Consider the following 27,553-nt stretch of genomic DNA (forward strand, 5'->3'; position numbering starts at 1 on the left):
GCATGCAACAGACTTCTCTGGTTTTAAATATAGACCTGAAACATTGTTGTCAGTGCAGGCGTGTAAGATCTCCAAATGCAGTATGATCGGGGACTGATGACCATAGATGTTAATTCCCATAGTGGTCAGAGCCATTTGAACAATTTTTTTTTTTTTTTTTGCAGTATGATCAAAGTGTCTCCTGTGCACCCATTTCCATTAGCTAAATCCTACTTTGGAACAGAAGAATAGAGAAACATCAACAGGAGGGAAGACCATGGGAAATGTATATACTTCATCCGAAAAACCAGACGTGTTTATTAGATGCAAAGCAGAAAGATATGTTGGTTGCCAGTTCTTCAGCAGCATATGAATCTTTACAATAACCTTTGCAACATCCTATTCCAGGAATGCAGGAATGGAACTATGTAAGAAACATTAAGCTAACTGAGGAATTTTTCTTCATTAATTAAATTTCGTTGCTCCATTACCAGACAAAAATGTGGAAGACATCGGACTGGATTTTGTTGAGTACAGTTCTACTTGCTATAATATCACGGCTGTATTTCTGTGCTCCTGTTTTAAATGGAACAACTTCTTTCTCATTGGCACTTAGAACCAGTCAATTTCTGGTATAGTACCTAGAATGCCCTTAATAAATTATTTATTATTGGTTCCTACCAAGTCTTCGAACGAAGTGCTTGTGAAACCGTCTGAATTCACTGTATTGCATTATCTTTTATTTTGAAAGGTGCATATGGGTCTGAAGATGCGTAGTGAAATGCCGAAACTGGTTGTCGTCAAAATAAAATAAAAGAACATCTTAGTTACATGACTGTTGGAGAGGTCACCTAACCAGCTCAGGTCCCCTGTACGTGATGGATCAACAGAGATGAATCACAGCGGTTCTCGATAACTAAACTGCTGGGGAACTCATGCTCCGCATGTATAGGGTGATTCAGTTGCACCTGTGGACGTCATTTTATGCAACCCCTCGTGACAGGTCAATGTTGGGCAATTCATTCTGAAGATGCGAAGCACTTTGACAAAATATCGTAGAATAACTGATAAAGTATACGTAAAAATCATAGAACTATTGTATAAATGTTGTTTATGAAACCTTAGCACACTAACGCTGCGAGTCATACAATAACCGTTTCATTGGGGTATATACCAGAGAGTTGTTACTTCTGTGCATCTCATTTTAATATCTCCTTTTAATTTTGTTGTTTCCATCGGTGAAACACATTGCGTAAGGCTACGTTTGTCAACCGTTTTACGAAATATTAAGTACTACGAACGGAATAAAATTACAGAGACATTCAAAACGTCTATGGCTACACCGTTAATTTCAGAAAGAAATAATTGGAGACATTGGATAAGTGTGGCAGAACCAAGGTATATCTTGGACGCAAAATATCGCTCATCTTATGTTCAATTCTCACGTGTATTTGTTACAGTGTGACACCCGTTTGATAGCAGTCGTCAAAAATTCTGAGAGGGAACTAACATTGATTACGTGTTCGTCACCTATCTGAATACCCTTCCTGATACAGACGTTGCATAAAACGACAGCGATAGGAACATTCGTCGCCGTTGTCATCGAAGGTGAAATCGTCTGAGATGTCAGACCGCGTCAAGTTCTTCTTCAATTTCTTCTACACGATTGATATTTCGACCCCTCTGCTGCGACCGTCTTCAGGTTTCTACTGGTATTCACAATTAGCTATAACTCAATTTGTAGGCGTGTCCACAAAGCATCGGCGGTGGTTACAGAAGTAACAGAACGAGCAAGTTGCCGACTGAACATATACCAGATACATTTAATGGGTGAGATGTCAGGCAAACGTGAAAGTCAGACAAGCAGTTGTATAAATCGTTCTTGGAGGAATGGAAGAGGACTTGCACGTACCTCGCGACATGCATCTGGGGACAGTCCTGTTGAAACATGGTATATGTTACTACCTGCAGGTGCGGGGGCGGGGGAGTGGGAGTGGGGGTGGAGGGGAGGGGAGGAAGGGTCAGTGGCGAGGGCTTCAACACCTCCTTGATTTAGTCGTTGTTCTTCAGCTTTCCCTTAATTCCTAAGAGGCGGGATAGCATGTTATAGCAAAAGGGGACCTGGTCTATGATCTTGGCGTCGGTCTGTGCCCCATTGACTGATGGCGTTGACCGCGATTGCGTGTAACACTGATGCAGTCATCACTGTGGGACGAGCCAAAGCGAGACTTGTCCGAAAACTTTGCAATGCTTGCAATTGTCTGCTTTTTTGAAGGAACAGGCACTGCCGCGATCGACAGCTGTATAAAATACAAGAAATTACTAGCAATTGTGAATATGATAAGACCCCATCTGCCCAATGTATTGATGACAATGAAAATCTGTACTGGATGCGAAACCAGGATTTCCCGCACTACGCGAGCGTGAAACGGCTCGGCCATCCGAGCACGCCACCAGCATTGACTCAAACTTTCATATGGCACCGTGTGCCCACGTCGTGTCCTCCCGCAATTGTTTTGATTCCTGAACACGGAGAGACTTATGATTACTGTCGTGGCCTTGTCTTGGAATGAAATACTATACTGCCGCGGCTCTGTTTTTACAGTGTTCTCTTCCATGTCTTTCACAGGTGCACACATGTTCGAAAAAAACCCACTGCTGCGATCGACATCTGTAAAGCCGCAAGCCCGGATTCGAATCCCGGCCCAGCAAAAATTGTCTTTGTCAACAACGTATTGCGCAGTTAGAGTATGATCGTATTCGAAATCATATTCGAAAGTGCAAATATATTTCCTGTACTAAATCTTGCAGCTTAGCACACCAATTACGGGGTTCACGTGTTCATTGCAGTGTCAGGCGTCGGTGGTTTCTGGTCAGTGGAACCGAAGCTATAGCACGCGTGCCACCAGTATCACTGTTGTAACACCGTGCCCTGTATGAGCCGGGATGTCACGGAACTATAGACCCATGTCCCAGAGACCAATGATTGTCCCTAGTTAGAACTCAGTCATATCCTTCAATGTTCCCTTCAATGTCGACGAGCCATACCGGCATTTTGCCTGCACTTTTGCACCTCGTAACTGCTAGGCCTTCGTGCATGCCAAGTCTCTGCAATCTGAACGCTTATTACATGGGACCATACACACAGCCCCCAGTTTAAGAGTGATTCAGGTCATTCCTTCAGAGTGTTGCAGTTTTTACAAGCAGCAGTGTACAAACCACACAATTCTGAAAGACAAATACGGCTACAATAATAGAAGCCCGCCTTCAGTGTCTAATCAATATCAAAAAAGTATAAAAATGTGAGTGGTTCATAGAAGCTAACGAAGATCGAAAAGAAATAAACTTTCTTGAAAAAAGATTCAAAATAATAAGAATTTTTGAACCCTAATCAGGAAACACAAGTTTGTTGGGAACCTACCTACCAAAATCACGATGGGTAAAAGAATATTAAAAGAAACACAGTGGACGAATAAAGACACACTCTGACGAAAAGAAACGAAAAGAAATCTGAAAAATAAATTTAAATGCCCTCACTGGAAGGGTATAACGATTTAAAACGAGGTACGATAAAGGAAATGCAAAGAAGTTGATAGGAACAGAAGAAATTCTGTAACTGATCGCCACACGAAAGAACTATAAATTTGTCAATGAAAAGAATAGAATACTTAAAGAATATTCAATAGAAAGCGAAATAAAGAAAAACAAAAGTTCTGCGGGAAAAATACGAACAAATCGAACAAGCTCGTAGGAAAGACAGTCTAACATACAGAAAAGTCGTAATACGTACGAATGTAATATAAAACGTGACAACATTAACAATGCAAAAGTAATTCCAGTACAAATACAAGAGAAAAAACTAATACCAGCAGGTAGAAAAAGTAAGCTGAGGGTCTCTGTGAGGGGGAGAGCCCGTCTTCAAAAAGACAGAAGAAGAAACGGTAGCTGATTTGAGGGGCAGAGTGATACAGTATTAGTTATAATTTCACGTAGCTTAGTACTAGAGAGCAAAGAAATCTGAAGGTACAGTTAAAACTACACATTTCTAAAATGATTGGAGTAAGTGACAACAGAAAAGTTATTCCAAGGCCTTTAAGAATGATATGAACCACTCAATCTCGAAACTAACAAAAACCGGTAAATACGAGAACTGTTACGTACTCAGCTAGACAGCTCATGCTTCCACGTTGTGGATATGAGTAATATGCAGAAGAATGATAATGAGAATTTATAATGTGTCAGATGACTATTAGCCTCGTTTTAGAAGATGTAAAAACACCAGAGAGGGAATTCTCACATTAGTTTCAGCAATGAGGGAAAGACATTCGAACAATTAATGGAAATACATAATGGTTTTTTAAAATAGAAAATACTGTAAGATGTTTCAGATCTTCAAAAAAATACACATCTAGAGTAAAAAACGGGCAATAAACAAAGTGCACGAGCCCCAACAGGGAACAATATGTTCGTAAGAGACGAAGGAAGTGCACGGATTAAAATGGGGTCTAAGGCACAGATGCACTATTCCTCTTATATTATTCAGCTTATTTACCGAAGGGTGGAAGAAGGTGTTAAAAGAGAAATTCGGCAATGGGGTTAAATATTAGACTAAAAGGATATCCACCATAAAATTTATTGGTGACCATAGTATCGTAAGATAAAATGAAGCACAATTGCAGGACCTGTTAAGTGGAATGCACGGCCTGCTGGGTCCAGAATATGGCCGAGAATAACCAAAAAAGACGAAAGTATTGTAGTGTTGTAGCATGAGAGTAGTGATAATATCAATACCGTGGACCAAGAAATAGACGGACTGAAGAAATTTTGCTATCTTGGAAGCAACGACGACTTAAAAAGTAGAACCTTCCTCGCTAAGAAAAATCTGCTGTTATCGGATTTAGACCTTAATTCGAAGTAGAAATGTCTGAGAATGTACTATGGGGTACAGCACTGGAAAGTGAATTATGGATTAAAAGGTGTGAAAGTACACAATGGAAGGCTTTGGGATTCAATGTTTCTGAACAATACTGAAACTCGAGAGGACTGTAAGGTTCGCAGCAGAATCGCCATGCAAAAGGACAGGGTGATATAAGTTAGGTAAGATAATAGAGTATAGCTTACATGGTACCACGGGGATTCATTTATACTGAAAAACATTAGAGAGAGCTATATATGGTACAAGTTATAGTAGAAAGCAAAGACTGGAATAAATACACCAAATTATGGAGGAATTTGGGTGTAAGTGATACACTGAGATGAATAAGATGCAACAGAGGCAAACTTGGCGGGCAGCAATGCATGGGAGAAAGGATTGTCATCAACAAAAATAATTGGTATTTCATCGATGTTTCACGTAAATGATGGTGTTTCATTTATTGAGGCACAGTGGCTGTTAATGTTATAACGGAATACGCAAAATTAATGTCACTAAGCAACGGTTAACCATGAATAAGGTTCAATGTATTAAGCTAGCTATAAATAGTAACCAGTTCTTAATCAGAGCTTAACTTATGGTAACAAAACTGAAAAGATGCATGAAAATCAGTTACAATATCTGAGATCCAAAGTGTCATTAAACTTTTGAATAAAGATAAGGTACCATGGGGAAGATACAGTAGCTGTTGAAATTTGGAAAACTGCAGGTGCTGGAAAGGTCAAGAAGATAATGGAGTCTCGCGAAAAGTCCAGAAAACGGAAGTTTTACCAGAAGATTTGTAATCAGCATTCATTGGCCCAGTCCACAAAAAGAAGATAAAACTGAGCCCAACAAATACAGAGGAATTTCACTCCTTCATGTGGCTTACAAAATTCTTTCGAAAGCATTACAAAACAGGCTAAAAATTCAACTGGATAATCAGTCAGGAGGGTACTACGGAGATTTTAGAAAAGTACACTTGTGTGTGTAACAAATTTTAAATCTGAAATTTATAATCACGTGTAGAGGAATGAGAGCCAAAAGCGTTTACATAACGTTTGAAAACTTAACTTCAAATAGCACATAATTCGATTGTACCAGTAAAAGTAATCAGAGGATACAGGAAAAGAAAGGAAGTAGAATGAATTTAAAAATGAAATCCAGATAAGTGCGAGTAGGACTTACGCACCAAGGGGTGGCTTGATGTGACCCGCCACGAATTCCTCTCCTGGGCTAACCTCTTCATCTCAGAGCAGCACTTGCAGCCTATGTCCTCAATTATTTGCTGGATTTATTCCAATCTCTGTGTCCCTCTACAGTTTTTGCCCACTACAGCTCCCTTTAGTACCACGAAAGTCATTCCCTGATGTAACAGACGTCCTACAATCCTGTCCCTTCTCTTTGTCAGTGTTTGCCACACATTCTGTTCTTCTCCGATTCTGCGGAGGACCTCGTCGTTCCTTACCTTATCAGTCCACCTAACTTTCAGCATTCGTCTGTCGCACCACATCCCGAACGCTACAAATTTCTTCTGTTCCAGTTTTCCCACAGTTCATGTTGCATTACCATGCAGCGCTGTGCTCCAAACGTACATACACAGAAATTTCTTCCTGAAATTAAGACCCATGTTTGATACTAGTAGTCTTCTCCTGGCCAGGAATGTCCTTATTGTCAGTACTAGTCTGCTTTTGATGTCCTCCTTGTTCGTCCGTCATTGGTTATTTTGATGCCTAGGTAGCAGAATTCCGTGACTTATCTACTTCGTGATCATTAGTCCTGTTGTTAAGTTACTCATTTCTGATACTTCTCATTACTTTTGTCTTTCTTCTATTTACTCTGTACTCATTAAACTGTTCATTCCACTTCATATAATTCTTCTTCACTTTCATTAGGGACAGCAATGTCATCAGCGAATCGTATCACTGATATCCTTTCACCATTGAATTTTAATTCCATTCCCGAATCTCTTTTTCATTTCATTAATTGTTTCTTCGATGTACAGACTGAACAGTGGGAGCGAAACACTACATCGCTGTCCTACGCCATTTTCAATTCGAGCACTTCATTCCTGGTCGTCCACTCTTCACTCTTGTACATATTGTATATTACCCGTCACTCCCTATACTTTAACCACATTTTTCTCAGAATTCCGAACATCTTACACCATTGTACATTGTGAACGCTTTTTTCGGGTCGAGAAATCCTATGAACGCGGCTTGATTTTTTTAGTCTTGCTTCCATTATCAACCGCAACATCAGAATTAGCTCACTTGTTCCTTTACCTTTTCTGAAACCAAACTGCTCGTCATCTTTTTCTCCTTTTTTTCCATTCTTCTGTGTATTGTTCTTCTCACCAACTTGGATGTAAGTGCCGATAAGCTGATTGCGCGGTAATTCTCGCACCTGTGAACTCTGACAGTGTCGTAACTGTGTGAAAGATACTTTTCCGAAAGTTAGATGGTATGTGGTTGTCCTTCACGTAGGTTTCTTTAAGTAGTGTGTAAGACTGGGGACCGACGACCTCAGCAGTTTTGTCCCATAGGAACTTACCACATATTTCCAAATTTTCTCCTCTAAATCGACTCGTGTTTCTTCGTCTATCAAATCAGAGAAATCTTACCCCTCATAGAGGCCTTCAATGTAGTCTTTTCATCTATCTACTCTCTGCTCTGCACTTGACAGTGGAATTCCCCTTGTACTTTTAATGTTACCAACTTTCCTTTTAATTTCACTGAAGATAGTTTTGAGTTTCCTAAATGCTGAGTCAGTCCATCCAAGAATCATATCTTTCTCGATTTCTTCACGTATTACATGCAGCCAATGCGTCTTAGCTTCCTTGCAATTCTGATTTCTTTCATTCCTAAGTTCTAAGTATTTCTGTATTTCTGAATTTTCGTGAACATTTTTGTACTTACTCCTTTCATCCATCAACTGAAGTATTTCTTCTGTTACCCTTGGTTTTCTCGCAGCTACCTTCTTTGTAGCTATGATTTTCTTTCCAACTTCTGTGATTGCCCATTGTGGATGTCCATTCCTCTTCAACTGTAGTGCCTACTCAGCCAATCCTTACTGTTGTTTCTATAGCCTTAGAGAACTTAAAGCCTATCTCGTCATTCCTTAGTACTTCCGTATCCCACTTCTTTGAGTATTGATTCTTCCTAAATAATCTTTTAAACTTCATCCTACTCTTCATCACACTGTGATCTGAGTCTATATCTGCTCCTTGGTACGCTGTACAATCCAGTATCTGGTTTCGGAATCTCTATATGGCCATAATGTAATGGTTCAAATGACTCGGAGCACTATGGGACTTAACATCTGAGGTCATCAGTCCCCTAGAACTTAGAACTACTTAAACCTAACTAACCTAAGGACATCACACACATCCATGCCCAAGGCAGGATTCGAACCTGCGACCTTATCAGTCTCGCGGTTCCGGACTGAAGCGCCTAGAACCGCACGGCCAGCACGGCCGGTGCCATGATGTAATCTAATTTAAATCTTCCCGTATGACTTGGCCTTTACCAAGTATATCTCCTCCTCTTGTGATTCTTGAACAGAGTATTCGCTATTACTAGCTGACATTTATTACAGAACTCTTTCTCCTCTGTCATTTATTGTCCCAAGCCCATACTCTCCTGTAACTTTTTCTTCTACATTCCCCACAACTACATTTCAGTCCCCCATGCGACGTCGGCATGTATACTTGAATTATCGTTGTCAATGTTGGTTTGCTGTCGATTCTGATAAGAATAAGCCTGTCAATGAACTGTTCACAGTAACACACTCAATTACCTACCTTCCGTTTAATAACGAATCCTACTCCCGTTATAGCATTTTCTGCTACTGTTGATATTATCTATACACATCTGACCAGAAATCCTTGTCTTCTTTGCATTTCACTTTACTGACCTCTACTATATCTGGATTGAGTCTTTCCATTTTCGCTTTCATATATCCCAGCTTCCCTAGCAAGTTCAGGCTTCTCACATTCCCCGCCCCGACTCCTAGAACGTTACCCTTCCGTTCGTTATTCAATATTTTTGTCATGGACACTTCCACCTTGGCAGTCCCCTCCCGGAGATCCGAATGGGGGACTGTTCCCGAATCTTTTGCCAATGGAAAGATCGTCAATTAAAGGCCTCATGTCCTGTGGATACTCGTTGCGTATCTTTACTGCAGTGGTTTCCTTTGCCTTCTGCATCCTCATGCCGTTGATCATTGCTGATTCTTTCGCCTTTATGGGCAATTTACCAACCAAAGGGCAAGAGAGTGCCCTGAACCTCTCTCCGCTCCTCCACGGTTAGCAGAATGAGGGTGAGTTCTTATGCCGGAAGTCTTCTGCCGCCAAGTAGATTGTTAGTCAAAATTTAAGTAGTGTCTTGTTTTGAACACGGGATCGCTGACGTTTTGATTACTAATGAAAGACGCTGCCCCTAGACCACGAGATACCGTAAAAACCTTCATTATGTCTATAGATAGTTCATCGGTTCCGGGAATCGAGAATTCAACGATTGTTGCCTTTTCTCGATATCGATAATGGAAATATATCAAAATATATGACATAAGTGTCCGTATCTTTTGATATCATGAACTTAGAAGCATAAATGCTTTACACCGGAAGCGGACTGAACACCTTAGTACGTCCTGTAAATACACTCCTGGAAATTGAAATAAGAACACCGTGAATTCATTGTCCCAGGAAGGGGAAACTTTATTGACACATTTCTGGGGTCAGATACATCACATGATCACGCTGACAGAACCACAGGCACATAGACACAGGCAACAGAGCATGCATAATGTCGGCACTAGTACAGTGTATATCCACCTTTCGCAGCAATGCAGGCTGCTATTCTCCCATGGAGACGATCGTAGAGATGCTGGATGTAGTCCTGTGGAACGGCTTGCCATGCCTTTTCCACCTGGCGCCTCAGTTGGACCAGCGTTCGTGCTGGACGTGCAGACCGCGTGAGACGACGCTTCATCCAGTCCCAAACATGCTCAATGGGGGACAGATCCGGAGATCTTGCTGGCCAGGGTAGTTGACTCACACCTTCTAGAGCACGTTGGGTGGCACGGGATACATGCGGACGTGCATTGTCCTGTTGGAACAGCAAGTTCCCTTGCCGGTCTAGGAATGGTAGAACGATGGGTTCGATGACGGTTTGGATGTACCGTGCACTATTCAGTGTCCCCTCGACGATCACCAGTGGTGTACGGCCAGTGTAGGAGATCGCTCCCCACACCATGATGCCGGGTGTTGGCCCTGTGTGCCTCGCTCGTATGCAGTCCTGATTGTGGCGCTCACCTGCACGGCGCCAAACACGCATACGACCATCATTGGCACCAAGGCAGAAGCGACTCTCATCGCTGAAGACGACACGTCTCCATTCGTCCCTCCATTCACGCCTGTCGCGACACCACTGGAGGCGGGCTGCACGATGTTGGGGCGTGAGCGGAAGACGGCCTAACGGTGTGCGGGACCGTAGCCCAGCTTCATGGAGACGGTTGCGAATGGTCCTCGCCGATACCCCAGGAGCAACAGTGTCCCTAATTTGCTGGGAAGTGGCGGTGCGGTCCCCTACGGCACTGCGTAGGATCCTACGGTCTTGGCGTGCATCCGTGCGTCGCTGCGGTCCGGTCCCAGGTCGACGGGCACGTGCACCTTCCGCCGACCACTGGCGACAACATCGATGTACTGTGGAGACCTCACGCCCCACGTGTTGAGCAATTCGGCGGTACGTCCACCCGGCCTCCCGCATGCCCACTATACGCCCTCGCTCAAAGTCCGTCAACTGCACATACGGTTCACGTCCACGCTGTCGCGGCATGCTACCAGTGTTAAAGACTGCGATGGAGCTCCGTATGCCACGGCAAACTGGCTGACACTGACGGCGGCGGTGCACAAATGCTGCGCAGCTAGCGCCATTCGACGGCCAACACCGCGGTTCCTGGTGTGTCCGCTGTGCCGTGCGTGTGATCATTGCTTGTACAGCCCTCTCGCAGTGTCCGGAGCAAGTATGGTGGGTCTGACACACCGGTGTCAATGTGTTCTTTTTTCCATTTCCAGGAGTGTACTTCATACGTGTACCCGTTCCTGAGAAAAAAGGGGTCTTAACAGACGGACGAACAGACAGATATCAAATGACAAAAAATGTTTTTCCTGTGGGAAGTTTACAAATTAATAATTTTCAATTGTCTTTCCTTTACCTGTAGTGTGGAACTTTGCTTCCTGCCGAATTTCATGACTATAGGCAAAAGGGAAGTATCCTATACGTATCGATCAGTAAGTCTTCGAATGTCAAAATATGTGACATAATTGGTGGTCTCTTTTGATTGCAATGGCATTGAAATTTATGTTTTTTACGTTGCCGAGGCATCATTAACCTTAGTGTGCGACTTAAATTTCAGCTTGATACGGCTGCCTGTTTTTGAGAAGAAGGGGTCTTAGCAGACGAAAGGACAGACACGCAGTCAAATAACAAATGACAAAAAAAAATTTATCGTGTGCTGTCTCCGACCGAACAGGCCTCAGAAGGCCGAACGGTGCTGACCTACGGCCGCGTTATCCCCACTAGACGCCGGTATGGAGGGGCGGGCATGCGGTCAGCTCACCGCTCTCCCGGCCGTTGTCGGTTTTCGTGACCGGAGCCACAACTTATCTACCATGTAACTCCTCAAATTGGCTTGCCAATACCGCTCGACACACCCAGGCAGTGTTAGCCAAGTGAGACAGCGCTTAACTTCGGTTATCTGTCGGGAACCGGTGTTACCACTGCGGCAAGGCCATTGGCTTCATCGCTTATGATAATCACAAATTAACAATTTACGGATTCTTTTTCCTTTAGTTGTGTTCTGAAACCATGCCTCTTGCCAAACTTCTTGATTCGAAGTCATCGAGATGCATCCCATAAGTTTTAATGAGTGGGTTTGCAATTATCAACAATGGACATAAGTGGCCATATCTTTATGGCATTCTTAGAAACTTTTTAAACCACTAAGGTCACAACCTTAGCATGTGACGTGAACTTCAACTTCATAGTCTACCCATTGCTGTGAAAAATCTGTTTTACCAGTTGGACAGACAGACCGGCAGACGGACAATGAAACAGTCCGAAAAGAGTTCCGTTTTCAACGATTGAGGTATAGAACCCTAAAATTATAATTGGTAGGGAAGAGGATAATTTGAGAACTGACCGTCTAGCTTTTGAAAATTATTTTGCCATTATCTGAATCTCTAGAACACGCAACAATGCTGATAGGTGTCCTGCAAGAAACAACTTCAGAAAAGAGCCTATGTATATATTTAAAAAAAACAGTGTGTGTGACAGGCGCAATCGAGGACCCGATAAACAAAGAAACTAATTATGTAAGAGCAAAAAAAGTACAAAATTTAAACAATTCGGTGAAATAACACAACAAAATGCTTTTGACTAAGAAGCTGACTTGTCTGTCAAGGGCAAGGAAATTGGAAGTGGAAAACGGAAGTGGCTTTTCGATTAGGAAAATTCTGTATAATAAGAAACCTTTATCGATAAATGCGAAACTCCAGCACTGTAACACTGTCGTTGAACCACAATTCCTTTCGTTAAATACTGCCAACTATTTAAGAAATAGAACAAAAAACTAGTATCTTGGGATCAAAATATGACAATTGGAAATGGAAGTTATGAAGTAATAAAGAAATTGATAGAAGACTTGTATTCTATGAATACCTGGAAACAAGTTGAAAAAAGAATTTATTACTGTAACCAATGTTACAGAAAAAAACTTGCAGTGACGTGGATCAAAGAAGTTAAAACAGACCTGAGGGGCTAGGGAGTAACGAATGAAGAAATAGGAGAACAGAGCAGAAGTGAAAAGTTTCAAAGACTTCTAGGAAATAACAAAGAAGAACCAACAAGGACACAAAAAAGAAGAGAAAAACGAAGGGAAAGAGTGAAAAACTAGAGGAAAAGAAGAAATAAGTTATTTCAAGCGGTTATAAATAAAGGCTGAAATCATCGGCAGGTGAGCTATTTAAATGACTCTTAACTCATAGAGCTGGTCGACGAGTTGTAGCATGGCAACTGAAGACGAGGGTAAAAGAACGTAACGAATAGAGAAATAATTGGCTTGGAGTTTTCTTGGTGGTTAAATATAGTCATACCGATGCGTCAGGAAATAAAAGTTTATGAGAATGAGGCCTAGACTTTCAATGCGGAAACGATTCACAAACTGAAGTTCGATTAGCGAACCATGGGGAGATTCGTGCTGCGATGTATTAGAAAAGCAGAAAAGAAAAAAAAAATCACTCGTAGGCTGTAGCGTAAGATGAAAATATGACTGCACTGAAAATGGAATGGACGAAGAGAGAAAAATATGGCCACGTGAATGAAAGGTAGATGGCCCAACGAAACTTTTTACTGGATTCAAATGAGTGACAGATGAAATTTTTGAAGAGTAGCAGAAATTAGTGTGAAACTAATCATGTAATTTGGGGACTTCTTAACGGAAAAAGTAAAATCTTGTGGGAGCTAGGGGAAGGTGGTGGAGGAAGTAGGGACGATCTCTGAGCCAGACTGGAACAGGCAATGGCAGCATTCCTCGCCAAGTCCAGCAACATGGATTTTAGTTTGAGAAGTAAATGTATGGGAATGTAGACTGATCAAACAGAACATTATGACCACCGATCTTCTATCGATATAAACTCGTTTTCGGGATAACAGCGTCACCTGGAGAGGACTGGTTGGTACTCAGACACACTCATGGAGGGTGTAGAATCAGTGAGCGTGCTGACTGTGTGTAGTAGAATAGGGAAGGCGTGCTTTCTTTCCAAGTTTGACGGAGGACAGATTGTGATGGCCAGTGCTCGTGCTGAGCATTTCGGAAACTACACGACTTGTCGGGTGTTCGACGAGTGCTGTGGTGAGTGTCTTCAACACATGGCGAAACCAAGGCGAAACCACTTCCAGACGTCGTGGGGATGGGCGGCCACCCCTCATACATATGTCGGACGTCGTAGGCTGGGCAGACTGGTAAAACAGAACAGGTGGCGAACTGTGGCGGAATTAACATCAGACTTTAATGCTGGGCAGAGTACAAGAGCGTCTGAACACAGGGCACCGAACACTACTAACAATGGACCTTCGCAGCCGATGACCCATGCATGTGCCAATGCTAACACCATGACATCGGGAACTAAGACTGAAATGGGCAAGTGACCATCGGCACTGGCCGTTGGCGCAGTGGCATAGCATTGCATGTGCTGAAGAATCCCGATACCTTTTTCATCAATCCGAATGGAGGGCGCGAGTACGTCGTCTTCCAGGTGAACAGCTCCTTGACACCTCTACTGCAGGACGGAAACAAGATGGCGGCGGCTCCGTTATGCTCTGGCAAACACTCACGTGGGCATCCATGGGTGGAGTGGCGCTCGTGCATGGCACCACGACGGCGAAGCAGCATCGTACACTTGCTGCAGACCACCTACACCGCTTCATGTCGATTATGTTTACCGAAAGCATTTTTCAACAAGATAGTGCGCCATGTTACAAGGCTAGGATTGTGATAGAGTGGTTCGAAGAACACAGTGGCGAGCTGACTTGTGTGCTGACCCCACTCAACCCGCCAGATCTGAAACCGATCGAACACTTCTGAGATGTGATTGATCATGGAGTTCAGAGTTCACAGGCCGCCCTCCCTGGAATTTACGAGAATTAGGTGACTTGTGTGTGCAGATGTGGTGCCAGCTCCTCCCCCCCCCCCTCCCCCCCTCCCAATGACCTACCAAAACCTAACTGATACCGTGCCAGGGCCCGTCGCGTTATCCGTGCCAAAGGTGGACATATCAGCTGTTAAGTAGGTGGTCATAATATTCTGACTAAACAGTGTAAGTTTGGAACACTGCACTGTACTTGAAGTGAATCACGGGAAACTAGAAAAGAATAGAACATTGTGTTAGACGTGATATCTACCCATGCGGGTGGAGAATATTCGTAATTTCTCCTCTGAAACGCGCTTCTAGTTTTACAAGCTGTTCAGAGCGACTCGTTGAACTTAATTTCCTCGTGTGTTTGCCGTTAAGATTTTACATTTGTTTTCACTCTCTCTCAAGGCAACGAAGCCGCGATTAATTTCCAATGTCCTACATTGTACAGGCCTACACTTGAAGTTTCTGTTAAGAACGACATTATCTTGATCCAAAACGCCTGAGTAATATTCATGTACGAGGCACAGAATTGTTTAACTTGCAGTTAAGTAACTGTCCTGTCTATTAAACGTGACTTGTCACTGGCTTTACCCACAGCATGACCTCTCCATCTCATTATTTCTGTAGACTGGTATTCTCAAATCTTTCTGTGGTGTGGTTGACCAGAGACTCATTAATCCTGTAGTCAAATGGTATGATGATATTACGTTTCGTAAAGTCCACAACTTCGAATTCTTCTAGATTAAGAGTCAGTTGCATTACACTAGGTCGACATTTTGTCGAGATACGACTGAAATTTTGTGTAATTGTTAACGTCTGTAATTCCTTCGTGGCTAGTTGCATCATCTGTGAATTGTCTAAGATACGTCGTAAACCTGAGATGCCACTGTACTTACCTTTAGATGACATTCTTGTGATTTTAAGTCAAATCTTTTCGAAAATCGAGGTACATCGACTAAAAATCACAATATGTCGCATCAATATTAAAACTATGGGAAAGACTGTAATAATACTAACTGAAAATGGTAAACTATCTGCCTCATTGTTAAAATCTGTTTGTTGCGCTGGAGGGGGTCGGGGTTGATCGTCTAGCTGCCATGTATGAGTGCTTGGGCCAGTCTATTATACTCATCTAGGAAAACATCTATTTCGATCGCTATGTGTCCGACTAGTTCGATGCTACCCGCCCCGAATTCCACTCCTGTACTAATCCATTCACATAAGACTATCGGATATGCCCCAAGTCCTCTTTCATTTCTTATATGTATTCCAGTATCTGTCTTTCGCTACAGTCTGTACACTCTACAGCTCCCTCAGGTACCACATAAATTATTGGCTAATTTAAAATTTTAGAAAGAATTCTTTTAATGGAAAGTGAACAGCGATCGCTGTGAAATATTAAATTTTTGTATTCAAAATGAAACTCCTCCAGCTGTATTTGAGATTTCATGTTTATTTGGCTACTACATTTTAAATACAGCTCTAGGAGTTTCATTTCCAATAAAAAATTATACCATCTGATGTCCCACCATCTTCGAGTTTAAATCTGGATGTACGAAGACGAAATATTACAATTCAATATCGGTGTGAAATATTACAATTCAATAAAATAGCCTCGATCTGATCAGATGTTTATTTTGGTTAGAAACCACGTTCGGTCTATAATTTGGACGATCTTCAGGTCATAAGCACTGTTATACTATAGTGACAAATATTCAGAGGTATTTCTATACAAAGAGACAATACGGCTACAAACGTCTAAAATAAAAGCTACTATAATAACAAAGTAAAATGATGGCAGCTGGAAGTGGTGAGTGGAGCAACATCCTTTAGAACACGCACCGACGTCAACTGCTAAAGAGGCAGCATTACTCTAAAATATACACTGTAAGCTCTGAACTCATTGAAAGTAGTCGTAGGTGCAGGCTGTACTGGTCACCATACCAATGGCTTGCCGATATCAGTCGCCATCAATGATATAAAATTTTTTTTGTTAATACTGTAGCTTTCATTTTAGATGTTTTTAAGCGTATTACGAACTATTTGTATAGAAATCCCCCTGAATATTTATTACTATAGTATAACAGTGCTTACGGCCTGAAGATTGTCCATATTATAGACCGAAATCAGTTGTTAACCAAAATAAATATTTGCTGCGATCAGATTTCAGATTTTTTCCGCAGTCCATGACTGACATCGATGTGTCGTGAGCTGATTTTTATGAATTTTGTTTACAGCTTACGGTCTTAAGACATGTTCTACCATCCTATCCCTACTCTTTGTCGATGTTTCCCACAACTTCTCTCCATGCTGATTCCGCGGAGAACCTGCTCATTTTTATCTTATCCGCCCATCTAATTTTCAACATCCCTCAGTAGTACTACATCTTAAATGCTTCGACTCTCTCATTTTCACATTGTCCCGCAGACGTTGATTAACATCCACACAACGCTATGCTCCAAACGTACATTCACAGAAATATCTTCCTGAAATACTAGAAAACATCCTTCCGTGAAGAGTACACTCTTTGCACGTTATGGGCTGCTTTTTACGTCCTTCCTTCGACCGACATGTGTTGTTTCGCTTACAATTCCTCCACTTCGTCTACGTCGTAGTCACCAGTTTTGTTGTTATGTTCAAAATTAACCTTATTTATGCTACTCGCTACTTCCGTTTTCCTTCGGTTTACTCTCAGTCTGTTGTGTACTTTATAAAATGTTCATCTGATTTTACAGGTCCCGCACTTCTTCCTCAAATTCACTAAGAACGAGAATATCCTGAGAGAATCATATCATTGATATCCTTTCACTCTGAATTTAATATCACATTTTAACCTTTGTTTCCGCCATTGCTTCTCAGATGTTAATATTCAACGGTGGAAACAAATGCCTACAGCCCATTTTATACTCTAATCGGAGCAATTCGTACTTGTTTTTCCTTCTTGATTTTCGTCCATAATGTTAATAGCCGCTCTAGTTTAACCTATTATGCTGATAAATTAAATCGTGCACCATTTTACATTGTTCGACGCTTTTGTAGGTAGACAAATCCTATGAAACTGTCTTCATTTTTCTGAAATCTTGCTTCTATTATCACGCCCAATGTCAAAACTACCTATCTGCTGTCTTAAAATTTCCTCAAAGATAGTGAACAGCTGACATAACCTCCATTTTCTGTTCCTGATATGTGTCCTTTCATTTGTTTTAAGAATGTAACTGCCTTTACTGCCTTAATATTGACGCTTTGATTTTAATTTCGCCGAAGGTTTTTTTAACTTTTCTGTGAGGTGAGTCAGCTCCTTCTTTTTATATTTCTTCACATTTTTCCTGCTGCCATTTCACCTTGGCTCCACTGCGCTACCCATTTATTTCATGCCTAAGTGATTTGCACGTCTGTATTCCTGAATTCCCTGAACACTGTTCTCGTTCCTTCTTTCGCCGAACAAGTGAAATATCCATTCTGTTGTCACAGGTTTCTTGGTAGTTATTTGTAGGTGTCCGACAGACATTTTTTGTGTCACCTTTTAAGGGCGTCAATTTCTCTTCAGCTGAAGTGCCTACTGTGGAATTAATTACAGCAGCGTTTACAGCTTTGGGACACTTTAAAACCCATTTCATCACCCCTCACTATCCCACTTCCTTTCACAATGATATTTAGGATGGTGATCTCAAACTTCATGTCGTTACTAAATTTCGACCTAAGTCTGTTGATTCAATATCGCAAAATCTACAGTCTTGGAGAACATCAAAGGCAACTCATCACATTTCAGTACATTTGTACCCCACTTCTTCCACACTGATTGCCCCAGAGGATTCTCTTAAAAGTTAGCCTATTTTTCATCAGTACTAAATTGTGATTTGTGTCTGTATCTGCTCGTCGGTACACCTCACAACCCAGTATCTTATTTCGTAGTCTCTGTTTGATCCTGACGTAATATAGCTGTAATTTTCCCATGTCTCCAAGATTTTTTGAAGTATACCCGCGTCTGTTGTAATTTTTGATCAGTGTATTCATTATTAATAGTTGAAATTTGTTCAGAACTAAATTAATCTAAATCTGTTCCTTTCCTACTACCAAGCCCATATTGTTCTGTAACTCTTTCTTCTATTGCTTCGATATTAAGCGATCCACTCAGCTATGATTATTAGATTCTGACCTCCATTTACACGTTCAACGGCGTACGTTTCCCCTCTCTCTCTCTTCATCATTAACAATTATTATACTTACAGCTGTGTTCATGATCATAAACTACAACCAATGTGGTTAAAAATGCCACCCAATAAGCATTTCAAGCAGTACGTACTATCAAGTGAAGGACAGGTAAATAATAAAAAGTATAGGTCAGTAAAAAAGTGTAAGGTTTGGTAAAACAAAACAAAAGAAAACATATGTGTAAGTTCACGATTACTACCATAGCACATTGTGAGAAATGGAGAAAAGTATGCAGTGGAAAACGGTAACTCCCTTCTATCTTCCAGAGGTCATCTGCCTCTTGTTGAGGGAGAGAAGAAATGATGGCCTGCAGTTCCTCTCAAACTTGTATTAAATTCATAGCTTTTGCAATTTTTAAATCTGTAAGGTTGTGTGACACTACTGATGTAGACAAGTTCGTCAGATGAGAACATTAAGCTGGATGTCCCCTTTGGCACTGATTGAGAAGAATAGGTTTCGTGACAGGATGAGGTTTCATCCTCCCTCTCGTCACACATTCACACAACCATAGTGTACATACGGCCATTAGAGTTACCTGCACTCAACGTATACACATATGAGACAATTGTCACACACCACTAAGATACGAGCAGTGTGTTTGGATCAAGAATACTGTTTCACATTAGCTTGCTAAGCTTCTGGAAATCTCCCAGTAACTTATTCCGTACGATTTTTTTGAAGTGCCTATGCTAAATGGAAAGAATTCGGTTTCTGATACTGTGGTTGTAATATACTTGGTTCGTTACTTATTCATTCGAAACTCTTTTGACAACAATATCGGACAGCGCATACATTAACACACGGAAGTCATGGGATATTGATATGTACATACAGAGGCGGTGGTAGCATCGTGTATTTGAGGTATCAAGGGCAGTGCATTGGCGGAGCTCTGACTTGTGCTCAGACTATTCACGTGAAACGTTTCCGTTGTGATTATGCCAGCACGACTGGAATCGACTGGCTTTGAACACGCAACGGTGGTTGGAGCTAGACCGTTAGGCATCTCAGTATTCCGAGATACACAGTATCAAGTGAGTGTCGAGAATGTCAAATTTCAGGCATTACCTCTCACCACGGACAACGCTGTGGCCGATGTTCACATAACGACCGAGATCAGCGGCATTTACGTAGAGTCGTCAGTGCCAACATACAAGCAAAAGAGTATACAAAAACGGCAGAAATCACTATAGGACGTACGACTAAGGTATCCTTTAGGACAATGCCGCAAAATTTGGCGTTAATGGACTGTGGCAGCATATGACCGACGCGGCTGTCTTTGTGTGCACAACGTCGTCTGTAGATCCTCTCCTGGGCTCGTGTCGATACCGGTGGGGCCATAGACGACAGGGAAATTGAGGCCTAGTAATATGAGACCCAATTTCAGTTGGTAAGAACTGATGGTAAGGCTCGAGTGTGGTGCAGATCTCAGGAAGCCATGGACCCAAGTTGTCAATAAGGAGCCGTAGGAGCTGGTGATGGTGGCTCCACAATGGTGACGGCTGTGATTACATGGAATGGGCCAAGTCCTCTGATCAAACGGAACTGATACCTGACTGAATATTATTATGTTAAGTTACTTGTAGACCATTTGCAGCCATTCATGGAGTTCATGTTCCCAAACAACGAAGGAATTTGTATGGATGACAGTGTACCATGTCACCGGGTCACATTTGCTCGTGACTGGGTTCTGGACAATTCGAGCGAATGTTTTTGCCTCCAGATCACCCGATATGAATTCGATTGAACTTTTATAGGGCATAATGGAGATGTCAGTTCGTGCACCAAATGCTGCGCCAGCCACACTTTCGTAACTATGAACGGCTATAGAGGCAGAACGGCTCAACATTTCTGCAGAGGACTTCCAACAATTTTTAGAGCTCATGTCACGTCGAGTTGCTGGACTACACTGGTGAATAGGAGGTCGGACGCCATATTAGGATGTGTCCAATGACTTACGTCACCTCAGTGAGTAACAACAACACCTAACAAATCAGGTTACCTTCCATTCGGAAAGTAGGTACTTTCAGCGACTGTTATGTAACTTATAAATTATGTTTTTCTTGTTGTGGTCTTCAGTCCTGAGACTGGTTTGATGCAGCTCTCCATGCTACTCTATCCTGTGCAGGCTTCTTCATCTCCCAGTACCTACTGCAGCCTACATCCTTCTGAATCTGCTTAGTGTATTCATCTCTTGGTCTCCCTCTACGATTTTTACCCTCCAGTACTAAATTGGTGATCCCTTGATGCCTCAGAACATGTCCTACCAACCGATCCCTTCTTCTAGTCAAGTTGTGCCACAAACTCCTCTTCTCCCCAATTCTATTCAATACCACCTAATTAGTTATGTGATCTAATCTTCAGCATTCTTCTGTAGCACCACATTTCGAAAGCTTCTATTCTCTTCTTGTCTAAACTATTTATCGTCCATGTTTCACTTCCATACACGGCCACACTCCATACAAATACTTTCAGAAACGACTTCCTGACGCTTAAATCAATGCTCGATGTTAACAAATTTCTCTTCTTCAGAAACGCTTTCCTGGCCATTGCCAGTCTACATTTCATATCCTCTCTACTTCGACCCTCATCAGTTATTTTGCTCCCCAAATAGCGAAACTCCTTCACTATTTTAAGTGTCTCATTTCCTAATCTAATTCACTCAGCATAACCCGACTTAATTCGACTACATTCCATTATCCTCATTTTGCTTTTGTTGATGTTCATCTTATACCCTCCTTTCTAGACACTGTCCTTTCCGTTCAGCTGCTCTTCCAAGTCCTTTGCTGTCTCTGACAGAATTACAATGTCATCGGCGAACCTCAAAGTTTTTATTTCTTCTCCATGGATTTTAATGCCTACTCCGAACTTTTCTTTTGTTTCCTTTACTGCTCTCTCAATATACAGATTGAACAGCATCGGGGAGACGCTACAACCCTGTCTCACTCCCTTCCCAACCACTGCTTCCCTTTCATGTCCCTCGACTCTTATAACTGCCATCTGGTTTCTGTACAAATTGTAAATAGCCTTTCTCTCCCTGTATTTTACCCCTGCCACCTTCAGAATTTGAGAGAGAATATTCGAGTCAACATTGTCAAAAGCTTTCTCTAAATCTACAAAAGCTAGAAACGTAGGTTTGCCTTTCCTGAATCTTTCTTCTAAGATAAGTCGTAGGGTCAGTATTGCCTCATTGTTCCAACATTTCCATAAATTAAAGAGTGCAGCAATGAGTCGTCCTTTTTTTAAGATTTTATTACGCAAATCCAGGTTTCGGATAGTAGCTAGTATTTAAATAACTGTGACTGACGCCCGAACAACAGAGATTTACTTGCATTGACAATAGAAAATAGTGCATTGAGAATGGCTAGCTACAAGCCGAAATCTGGATTTGCGGAATAAAATCTAAAAAAAAGGACGACTGATTGCTGCACTCTATAAGTTACCTAACTAAATGTTAAACATGCTGTCGTATTGCTACCCACAGGTCTAATTAATTCGAAAATTAATTTTACACGACTTTTGTCACCAAGAGTTATTACACAGATATCAGCGCTACACAAAAAATCCTTCCGGCGGACTTCGAAGCCATGATGGTACTGCTCATTTCCCATTACATTCTCTATGATTTGTACATCTGAAAAATTTCTTCTCGGGAATGTGTAGTAAAATTTCTACGTCGTACCATTCACCATGAAGGGTGCAGCAGCTTTCGGTTGGAGGGTTTAGGCGTCGGCCGCGAAGTTAAAGCTACGGCAGCAGTCGGCAGTGATCGTATAGCGACGTCAAAGAGCGGGCAGAGCAGCGCCGGCCGCCTGCTAGCCCGGCAGGGCAGCTCGCAGCATTCGCGGCACGCTCCGCGCCGCCGACCAACTGCCAAAATACAATTTTTCGACTGCGGACGTGCGCTCGCAGCGCCCACCTCTTGCCTTTTGTGTGGCAAACAACAACGGCCGGGGCGCCGCTACCGCCTCCTGGCCGCGGGAAACACCGGCAGGAGTGCTGAGAGTGTCGAGGGATCACGACTGGTCCTCTCTGACACTAAACGCACTGCACGGAAAACAAAACATCGCAACACCGTGAAGCAATGATAGTACAGCAGCAGCAACAACAACAACAACAACAATTTTTATTATTAGTAGTAACATGAGCAGTCCTGATGCACAATTTCCGTACTGCTATAGATTGCAGTTTGTGTTTGCAGGTAGTAGTACTAACGTCGATCAGTCCTAAGCAAGTTGCATCCGGTGACGGAAATTGCAGACATGATTTTCGTGTATGGGCAAGCAAACACAAGCAGCAGAAAGCGTAAAGGTTGTATGGGACCAAATATCCGCGTCAAAGACATCGGAGACAGACATCTACATCTACGTGATTACACTGCTATTCACAATAAATTACTTGCCAGAGGGTTCAATGAACCACCTTCCAGCTGTCTCTCTACCGTTCCACTCTCGAACGGCGCTCGGTAAGAACGAGCACTTAAATTTTTCTGTGTGAGCCCTGATTTCTCTTATTTTATCACGATGATCATTTCTCCCTAGGTAGGTGGGTGCCAACAGATTGTTGAATGATGATTCAAATTTCCTGAGAAGATCCCGTCGCAACGAAAAAAGCCTTTGTTTTAATGATTGCCACTCCTATTCACATATCACTATCTCCCCTATCTCGCTATAATAGAAAACGAGCTGCCCCTCTTTGTACTTTTTCGATGTCATCCGTCAGTCCCTCCGCACTGCAATACTCCAGAATAGGGCGGACATGTGTGGTGTAAGCAGTTTCTTTAGAAGACCTGTTGCACGTTCTAAGTGTTCTGCCAAAGAATCGCAGTCTTTGGTTTGCTCTCCCCACAACATTATCTACGTCATTATTCAAATTTAGGTTACTTGTGATTGTAGTCCCTTAGTACGAGGGTGAGTCAAATGAAGACCTTAAATTTGTAATAACAAATCGAAATTTCGCGCCGTTATCCTGTAAGTTGGAAAGCGTGCTACAAACAGCGTGCAGAATGGCCTGTAGTTGGCAGCATTGTGCAGTTGCACACATACCGTTGCAGCATCAGTACAAAGATGGTCACCCCATTTGCGACTTGCACCAGGGAAGAACAGCGTTCTGCTATTCGGTTTTTGAGTAGTGAAGGTGTGAAATCTATTGAAATTCGTCGAAGAATGAAGTTTCAAGTACGGTGATGCATGTTCCTCACAGCAGCAAGTCTACGAATGGAGTAGGAAGTTCGCAAATGCTGTGACTTCAGTGGAAGATGCTCCTCGTCCAGGTCAGGCACAACGAGTTGTGACTCCACAGAACATTACAGCAGTCGAAGCCACAGTGAAGGAAAACTACCGAGTGACACTGAATGACATTGCAGCCTGTTTACAGATTAGTAATGGGTCAGCACACCACATTGTGCATGACGTGCTCCAGTTTCACAAACTGTCTGCAAGATGGGTGAAACGGCAGCTGACTCCTGAAAGAACGACGTGTTGATGCTTGTGAAGAACTTCTTCGGCGCTTTGAACGAGAAGGTGATGGCTTCATTGCAAGAAGCGTTACTGGGGACAAAACCTGGGTTCACTTCTACCAACCGGAAACGAAGGGAGCGAGCAAGGAATAGTGCCATTCCTCATCACCAAAACCGAAGAAGTTTCCAACAGAACCATCAGCAGGGAAAGTTAGCTGACTCTCTTCCGGGACGAAGAAGGCGTCATTTTGGAGCATTACATGCCTAGAGGTACCACTGTCACCAGTGCATCATACACAGATCTCCTAAAAAATCATCTGCGGCCTGCAGTCAAATCAAAACGACGTGGATTGCTGTCAGCAGGTGTCCTTTTGCAACATGACAATGCAAGGAACGACATTAAACGTACAACAGTTGCAACAATGACAGACCTGCATTTTGAGTGTCTTCCTCATCAACCATACTCACCAGATCTTTCCCCAAGTGATTTACATATGTTTGGACAAAGACGCAATGGGAGGAAAGAAGTTCCGTTCTGATGAAGAGGTACGCCACGCGATGCATGAGTGGTTGCGCGGACTAGCAAAAGAATTTTTTTGTAAAGGAATTTATGCACTTTGTAAGCGCTGGACGACTTGCATTGAGCGTGGGGAAGATGAAAAGTGATACAGTTTTGTATCACTTCTGCACAATAAACAATTTTTAAAAAATATTTAACTTTTTCATTTGACTCGCCCTCGTATTTAGTTGCATTTACAGGCTTCAGATTTGTATGACTTACCGCGTAATCGAAATTTAGCGGATTTATTTTAGTAATCACGTGAATAACTTCACACTTTTCTTTATTCAGGGTAAACCGCCACTTTTTGCTCCATACTGATATATTATCTAAATCATTTTGTAATTTGTTTTGGTTTCAAAACTGTTCCCACAGTTGAGAGAAACAGGGGAATTGGTACCAAAATGCAACGACCAAGGAGGACGACGAACTAAAAGGCCGCCGACTTACAAGGTACATTTCCTTCTCCAGTGGGTGAGACGCCTGCAATCAGCACTCCATCAGTTGCACGTGATATGAGTGTTTCGCAGACTTGTGCGTGACGAGTTTCACTGAAAATGCCTCTGCATCCCCAATGTCTGAAATTTGGTATTCCTGGCACTCAACAGACACTGTGGATCTGGGAATACTGAATTCCCTAACGATTATCGAAATGGTATGTCCCGAGCGTCTAGCTCCAAGTACCATTCCGCGCTCAGCCTGTTGATTCTCGTCGTGCGGCCAAATTCACGTCGGAAACATTTTCTTTCACATGAATCATCTAGGTACAAATGACAGCTCTGCCAACGCACTGCCATTTTATACCTTCCATACTGCTCCCATCTGTTTGTCACATCAGTGTATATCTCACTTGTTATTTTTCAATGAATGTAGTTCCATCATGATGAGGCCCCACATCACTTTGGACGCAGGATCCATTAACTCCTGGATCAGATCCTCCATGAAAAGTGAATAGGCAGAGGAGGTTCTGTTTCGTGGCCAGTGACTTCACCTATTCTCACTCCGCTTGAGTTCTTCTTGTGGGGCCAAGAGAAAAGTATTGAGTGAGGGACGCCTCTCATGACAGAAGAGTTTTTCCTGGCAAGAACTGTCGCTACTTACGACACTGGGGATATTAGATCTAGTGCTTCTGAACTTTGACCTATGGTGCTACGCCTGCATTGCAGCTAGCGGGCAACATTTGAAAAATGTGTTCTAAATGTAGAAGCTTGCAAAACTGTAGGTAAATGGGATTTATTATTACTGTGCCGTCTACTTAGGATTTTCGGTCTCTCAGAGTACGTAAAATCATTTGGAACGAACAGCTGCGACGTCCTGAAGGCAGGTTCAGAATGATTCAAATAGCTCTGAGCACTATGGGACCTAACATCTAAGGTCATCAGCCTCCTAGACATAGAACTGCGTAACCTTAACAAACCTAAGGACATCACACACATCCATGCCCGAGGCAGGATTCGAACCTGCGACTGTAGCAGCAGCGCGGTTCCAGACGGAAACGCCTAGAACCGCTGGGCCACAGCGGCCGGCGAAGGCTGGTTCAACCGCTTAATTGGAATGGGTTTCGCTATCTTTCATGACCGCAGGCGCCTTTCCTTCGCGAATATCAGAGGTGAGTGAATATTTACACTACTGGCCATTAAAATTGCTACACCAAGAAGAAGTGCAGATGATAAACGCGTATTCATTGGAGAAATATATTATACTAGAACTGACATGTGATTACATTTTCACGGAATTTGGGTGCATCATCATCATCAGTTATCTGCTATATTAGCAGGTCATTTGCCTCTCCATTTTCTGCGATCCAATGCTTCCTTCTTAAGGCTGCTGTATGTTGTACCGTCCATCATGTCATCCAGTATCTGGAATCTCTTCCTTCCTCGCTTCCTTTTCCCTTCTACATAACCTTCTAAAACTGTTTTTATCAGTCCGTCATTCTTTCTTAATATATGCCCAATCCAATTTCTTTTTCTTCTCTTTATTACATCTAGTAACTGTCTTTTCTCTCCCACTCTTCTCAGTACCTCTTCATTTTTTACTCTGTCCGTCCAACTTATTCTTTCCATCTTCCGCCATGTCCAGATCTCAAAAGCCTCCAGCCTTTCTCTGTCTTTTTTCCTCATAGTCCATGTTTCAGCGCCATATAGAAGAACACTCCATACAAGACATTTTATGAGTCTCTTTCTGAGTTCTCTGTCCAGACCGCTGCAGAAGATTCTCCTTTTCTTATAAAACGCCTCTTTTGCCATTGCTATCCTCGTTTTAATTTCTGTGGTGCACTTCCAGTCGGGTGTCTATCCTGCTTCCAAGATACTTAAAATTTAGCACCTGTTCTAGTGTTTCTCCATTCAGCACAATTTTTATTTCCTTATTTCCTCCTATTGCCAATACTTTTGTTTTATTTGTGTTAATTTTCATTCCATATATTTTTCCGTTAGTTGCAATGGTGTCCACCAAATCCTGTAATTCTTTTTCCCCTGTGGCTAGAAGGACCATGTCATCAGCAAATCTCAAGCACCCTACTCTTCTTCCTCCAATTTCTACTTCTTTGTCATCTAATGGGCATTGGTCAATCATATTTTCCAAGTACAGGTCGAAAAGAGTAGGTGATAAACGGCATCCTTGTCTTACTTCTTTCCCTAGTCTGATCCAGTTTGTACTTTCTCCTCTCACTTTAACTGAAACTTCTTGATTAAGGTATAATGAGTTTATAAGTCTTCTGGTTTTCCTGTCCACTCT

Source organism: Schistocerca cancellata, chromosome 2, assembly GCF_023864275.1.
Source record: "Schistocerca cancellata isolate TAMUIC-IGC-003103 chromosome 2, iqSchCanc2.1, whole genome shotgun sequence".
NCBI lineage: Eukaryota > Metazoa > Arthropoda > Insecta > Orthoptera > Acrididae > Schistocerca > Schistocerca cancellata.